Source organism: Haliotis rubra, unplaced genomic scaffold (assembly GCF_003918875.1).
Source record: "Haliotis rubra isolate DU_JTF1 unplaced genomic scaffold, ASM391887v1 Scf972, whole genome shotgun sequence".
In the NCBI taxonomy this organism is placed as follows: Eukaryota; Metazoa; Mollusca; class Gastropoda; order Lepetellida; family Haliotidae; genus Haliotis; species Haliotis rubra.
In genome coordinates this window covers 56,267-63,334 of record NW_025767715.1, presented here as the reverse complement: position 1 = coordinate 63,334, position 7,068 = coordinate 56,267, and the positions used below count along the sequence as shown (strand labels likewise).

The 7,068-nt window shown below is 38.3% G+C and overlaps 1 long non-coding RNA gene across 1 annotated transcript; it reads right to left on the bottom strand.

Annotated features, from left to right (window-relative positions):
- Nucleotides 1–3,826: 3,826 nt before the first annotated feature.
- On the bottom strand, nucleotides 3,827–5,224 carry LOC124265347. The gene is made up of 2 exons (XR_006895433.1): nucleotides 4,520–5,224; nucleotides 3,827–4,372 (listed from the first exon to the last, which is right to left on the bottom strand). It is a non-coding gene; the product is annotated as an uncharacterized LOC124265347 (long non-coding RNA).
- Between the last annotated feature and the right edge of the window lie 1,844 nt (nucleotides 5,225–7,068).

The window sequence follows — 7,068 nt, the reverse complement described above, 5'->3', positions numbered from 1 at the left end:
TTTGAAGAGGACAAGATTGCACGTGAAACTCAAGGTCACTCACAATGATGGGAGCACCTTGCTTTCCAAAGAACACGTCGCCCCAGTCAACCTGTTTCTTCAGTCGCTTTTTAGTCAACTATCCGTTTATTTGAATGACACGCTGGTCTCTTCCACAAACAATCATTATGCTTACAAGAGCATGATGAAAGCCTTACTGAATTTTGGAGCTGATGCAAAGACTACACAGTTAACCTCTCAGTTGTTCTACAAAGATGTAGGAGAATCGAACAGTGATATAGAATCAACAGATACAGAAACGGGAAGCAACACAGGCTTGATGAGACGAGGACAGTTCATTGCATTGAGTCAAGAGATGACTATGTCTGGAAACTTATTTGAAGATGTGTTTGAGATGGATAGATACATGATTAATGGTGTACCTATGACTATGAAATTGTACAGATCCTCTCCTACCTTCTGTCTCATGAGTGGTGTTGCCAACAAAAATTCACTATAACACTATTGGATGCTTATCTCAAAGTCTGCAGACTGAATGTCAACCCAGCCCTGATTATAGCTCACAATACCTTGTTTGAGAACAACTCTAATGCTCTCTATCCTTTCATCAAATCTGAGGTGAAGGTCACTAGCATTCCTGTCTCTCAGTTAACACATACCATTGACAATGTCTCCAATCCCATTGCTAATCGTTATATCATAGGCTTTGTAGATAGTAGCAGCTTTAATGGGAAATATGATGGGAATCCTTTCAATTTTCAATCGAGCATGATTAAAACGATCAACCTGTATGTGAATGGTGTCAGTGTCCCAGGAAGAGCTACAAGTGTAGACGATGTAGACACCTATCTCAACCTGTTTGATAGCAAGAAACTTTGGTGTCAAAACCAGGGAAATGGTATTTCAAGAAACGACTTTTTGCTTGGCAGCGCTCTTTTGTTTACCAACTGGATGAAGTAGATACTGATTACCTCAATCTTGTGAAATCAGGAAATGTGAGACTTGAAATTGAATTCAAATCTGCTTTGACTAAGACATTGAGTTGTGTTATCATGAGTGAAAGAAATTCCATCATAGAAATTGATAAAGCGCGGAATGTGTACATCAAGTAAACATGAAAGCTTCTGAATTGAAGTGTACCATTCAGTGTGATCCTGTCTTACAGAGTCATGTCCTGGGAGTGTATGCTAAAGATACTTTGCCTGTACTCACATCTTCTATGATAAGAAGAGGGGTTGGACTTATTGTAAATACAGACTGTAGTCAAAAGAAAGGACGTCACTGGGTTGCTATGTATTTCAAAGGAAAGAGAGCAGAATTGTTTGACAGCCTATCAGAACCCATTGATGCTGTATTTGATAGTTACCTAAAATCCTATGTTCAATCATACTTGCACAACAGTAAACGGATACAATCTTTAGATTCAAATGTGTGTGGGTTCTATTGTTTGTATTATCTGTTATGTACATTGAAACCTCACTGGAGTTTTCATCGTATTGTTCATCAGTTTGACATAAGGAACTTCCTATGGAATGATACTTTTGTATCTCAGTATATATGCAACTATTTCAAATACTGTACCCCTTCTTGTTTTTAATTGACAATGATGTACAATGTTTTACCATGTGTATAAAAAATAAAAAATAAAAATAGATTTAGTTCAAAATGATGTTTTGTTATGTATAAATACCCTCCATGCTTGTGAGTAAGTTCAGTTTCATACTGAACAGCAGACCAAGATACATCATGGATGAAAGTGCTTGTCTGTTACCTTTTAAAACGCCTACAACCATATCCGTGATAGGCGGATCATCAAGTGGTAAAACCTTTTGGGTTTCACGTCTGTTAAGACAAGCCAATATCATGTTTGATCCTGCACCCAAATTGATTATTTACTGCTATGCTGTGTGGCAAGATGTCTATAGTGAGCTCAAGACAATCATTCCCAATATTCGTTTTCAAGATGTCCTCCCCACAGAACAGGAGTTAAATTCATATTCTCTAGAATCAGATAAACATTGTCTGCTGGTAGTAGATGACTTCATGCAACAAGTGTGCAAAAGTCAGCTGTTTTACACCTATATACCACATTATCCCACCATCTAGGAATTTCTGTTATCAACATCCTACAATCAGCGTATCCAAAGGGAGAATGTAACAGAACTATGTCACTGAACACACATTATTTTGTGTTATTGTCTAACCCTCGTTCGGCACATGAGTATAAAATTTTAGCATCGCAAATATTTCCAGGACAGGCTAAATATTTCACCGAATCTTTTCAAGATGCTGTAAGTAGAAAGAAATATGGTTATCTGGTCATGGATACCTCACCCTATGCGGATGAACAGTATGGACGTTTGCGTACAGGTATATTCTCTGATGAGGTGTGCACAGTGTATCTGTCACGGATATAGAGACACGAGCGTTTTGACATAACTAAGGTAATATACAACCACGTCTCATCCTTTTCACTTTCATATTGAACAGAGCCATGGATGTGTGTGGACCATTTGATAACCTCGTGGCAGACTGTATTGAAATACCATGCAATAATATTACGTTTGGGCAAAGTTTAGTGACAGACTGAAGTCTTTCAACAGTTGGCCTGTACAAATGAAGCAACCCCCAAAGCTCATGGCAGAAGCAGGATTTATCTATACGGGTCAATCTGACAAAGTCTACTGTTTCCAATGCGCACTGAGAGTACATTCATGGATAGCCGAAGATGATCCATTAGCAGAGCATTTTAGACTATCTCCACATTGTGCTTATATCCACATGGTGTCTGAACCCAAAACCAACAAGGAAGGTTAGAACACATACAACTTTGAATATATTAATCACCATAGTTTTTCAAACCTGACAACCATCTATATAACAGTCAGTTCACTTCACTTCACTTCACTTCACTCACTCTACAGTCAGCTGTCTTTGAACGTGGAACAGCTACCCTACAACATCAACATGAGTGGTCTGCTGCAAAAGCATTGGGCTTTTCTTATGATGTTAGAACAAGCTAATTCTGCACAGAGAAAAGCTATGCTGACGCATGCTTCATCTGAACAGTTTAAGTCAGTGATTACACTAGTGTATAATATCCTTGTTGGAAAGATACCACTAACAGAAGGTGATAAAAACCGTCTGTCTCGTCATAAGTCTGTCATTCGAATCTTGGCCAGTAAGAGTGTGAGCAGACACAGGAAACGTGAGCACATCGCTGCCTGCCATTCAATTTTACCTATTTGCATAAGGAACTACCAAGCCTACTTGTCCTCAGTACAAAATGAGCAAGCCCATGATTCTTCTGACGAGAGAGAATTATCAGAGATTGATGTCCAAACAAGAAGAAGAACAGACAGCTCATCAGGCAGCTCATCAGACAGCTCATCAGACAGCTCAGCCACAGAAAGTGAATGAGATAGTTGATGGTGATTCACAAGGGGATAGCTAACTCGGAACAACCCGCTGATAATCCTGTATGCAACAAGAAGACTGAACTCCTGTTTCAAGTTCCCGACCAGTTAATCAAGGACATTACTTCTACCAAAACCATTGGGAAATTGATGTCAATGTGGTTATTTGTGAAAAACAACATTAAAAAAGGACAATTACGTGTAGATGAGCATTTACAACTTGTAGGAAACAAAAATAATGTGCTGCAAAACTCAAACATTGTCAACTTGATTCGTTTTTTTATCCTGTCACCGCGAAGTAGGCGTTCACCAGTGGGCTATAAACAGTTTCTTAAACTATTAAAGTGTTTACATTTGCCCAAACATTTCATGAAACGTATTGGAAGAAAAAAAGAAAGACAAAACACAGATACATAGAAATGTTTTATTTGTTAAACGTAAAGCAGCCAAAGGTGTTCCTGGGTTCAGGTCATCAGGAACACTAGAATCGTTTTATTGAAACCACACACTCTATGTATAGTTTGTGACAATAAACAATGTGAGCACAATTGTGATTGTTACGTTTGTTCTCCTTGTGGTCTTGAAGTAGTCACACATAGTGTTCACTTTGTAGTCTTGAAGCAGTCACACATAGTGTTCACTTTGTAGTCTTGAAGTAGCCTCTCATAGTGTTCATGTTTTGCTCTTGCAGTGAAACATAGGATACATTCAGCCAGAGCAAGTTTGACTTCTGGTAGTCATTATGATGAATCTTCCGACAAGTGCAGGCATGAGCTGTGTTCAGTTTTGCCTTCCTGACCACACATTTGCCAGTAGGGTTCAGGAACCTATGATACGTATATTTTAATTTGGTACCACAGTAGACGCAGGTAAAGAGACCCGATCGGTCTTCACCATTTGCGTCAACAGGTAGAAAGCCATCGCAGCTTGTACACATGTAGGCTGGTTTGCTCATCCTGTAAAATAAATAGAAAATAAATAAATCAAACACGTCTAGTATTATAAAATACAAACATAATGACATGACTATACATTCTAAATTTCAATACGATTCTAAATTTCAATTAAAAAAAAAAAAATTTCATAATAATCATATAGCTTACCTGTTTGGACTTGTAAAATTCCATATTTCGTGCAGATGTTGTAACTATTCAGTTGATGAATAACCATAAGGTACACTATGAATGCCATCCTCTAGCACATAACGCTTGTTGTCTATAGAGGTCAAAGCCACTTTGTTTTGAAGATTTTCTTGCAGATGTTGTAACTATTCAGTTGATGAATAACCATAAGGTACACTATGAATGCCATCCTCTAGTACATAACGCTTGTTGTCTATGGAGGTCAGAGCCACTTTGTTTTGTTTCTGTGTGTACAAGACGTTATTGAAAGAGCGAATGAGATGAAAAGAACATGACACAGCTGTTTTGTCAAAAAGACACTCTTTAAACATCTTATGTCTGAGAAATTTCTTGATCACTGTTTTTTTAATACCTTTGGCTGTCTTTTTCTCAATAAGTTCCTTATCCGTTTTCATCAAGAAGGAATACATTTTACTTTTTAGTCCACAGAATTCAAGTATGATGTTTCCACCTGCTTCATCCTTCATCTTGCCTGTCACCTTCCTGTTTTGATCGGAATAGAGATCCTTTGGGTCATTGGGAGCATAATTGGAAGTGTCAAATAAATGGAGATTCTGTTTCATAAACACATAGGGGTCCAGGAGGGGTTTATGTGGAGGAGCATGGACTTGCATAAAGAGACTGTCAGTGTCCGTCATGAGCAAATCTAAATGTTCATGTCCATATTCCTTTGCATCACATTGTAGTAAAAGTCATAAATTTCATATTTAGCCAAATCCAAAATGCTAAAACCGACAGCAATGGGTTGATCTAAATGCACACTTAAATTTTCCAATTCAACAGAAACCACGTCTTCTGAATAAATTTTAACCTGTTTGAAATTGGTTTTTTGAGGCCAGTTTTTGAAGTTTGGGTCTCTGTGTCACTAAGTGTACACTTATGTGTTTGCGTTTATTCATACAGAAACGACCAAACACACAGTTGTTCATCAATTTGTAACGGTCTTTGTCACAATCATCCTTTGCATTTTTGCGATTTTTCAAGTTGAGTTCCACATAGGATTTTAACCATGGACCCTGGCTAAACTTCAGCACTCTGTGTATGCGATTCAACACTAAACCATGTTTCAAATACAACTGCAAAGTTTTAAAATGAACCACATAATGTGAACGATCTTTCAAGGTACAAAAAAGTTTTCTACCGGATGATTTCTTTGGAAGTTTATCTATGAGGCGATTGTTAAAATGAGCGAGAAGCTCTTTGTGTGTAGGGGATAACTCGTCAAATGGGATATCATCATGCGTTGGAGCCATAGGGAAAGCAGCATGAACTTGGTGCAAATGACTGGGATATAACAAATCCACTTCCAGAATGTACCCATACTCTCCCCCTACCTCGATGCTTGTCCAGTCTATGGTGGTGAACTCTGCAGGTTCAATGAAATGATAATTTCCTATAGGAAGCGGTTGTAACATGACAGTAGCATACAGTGAGTTCACATCAAAGTAGAGTAGAGTGGACGTGTCTTTCTCTGGAGCAAAATCACTCATATGTTCATTGTTGCTTTCTGCATATTTTTTACCAATGACAGACACGCCACCACGAATAGAATGTTCAATAAAATTGTAAGTGTCTACATCTGTGAATAGGTCCAATTTAGCCCCTGTGATTTTCATAGCAGCATCCAAACAGAAACCAGGCATGGAATAGTAGTGACAAATGTCAAGTCCATAGTCAGCTAAACAACCAGTTCTAAAGGTTTCAATAACATCAGTTAACAGCAACACATCTACTGTCACATACAATCTCATGAAGTCGCTCATGGATTGGCATTGAAATGTTTGCCATAACTGATGGGCAAATGCATAGTCATCCTCACTAACACCCTGCTCAGTCAATGAACTGTAGAATGCTTCCTTTGAAGGCAAACATGTCTCGCTTAGCGTTTCCCAGGAATCCATATGTTCATAGGGAAATGGTAGTTTTCGTGTTAACAAATCTACATGCTGAGGAAATTGTTCTTTCAAATATACAAAAGAATCCGCACCTTTTTTCAACAGATTTTGTGTCAGTGCATCCAAAGAACTTTGTAAAATTTGTAGGAATCCAAAACACTAATCTACGGTCTACTGTGAAGGACAGAAATTGCTCAGTGGTATGAGGTATCACTGTGATCTCACGATCACCAAACTGTTGTGCTACTTCTAACAAAAGATGAGCATCATATCGTTCTAGATTGTGAAACATCACAATCACCTTTTTCTTAGTTGAAAGTTAAGATTGCATTTGTTATGCAAGACTTGACGGAACTTCCCGACAAGTGGTCATGATCCAATACTCTATCTGTTCCTAAGAGCTTTCCACACAACCCACAATGTTCTGTAGTAGCAATGACAATTTTATCTTGGTTAGTGAGTTGCATGGGTTTGACAGAATTAAACAGGCTCATGATGGCATCATATTCTTCCAAAATGCTGTTGATGAAATGTTCTGCTGCGTTTTCACCTATATAGGTTTGAATGGGTTTGGAATACTGTTCATCGGTACACACCACCTTGTAGGCATAGCCG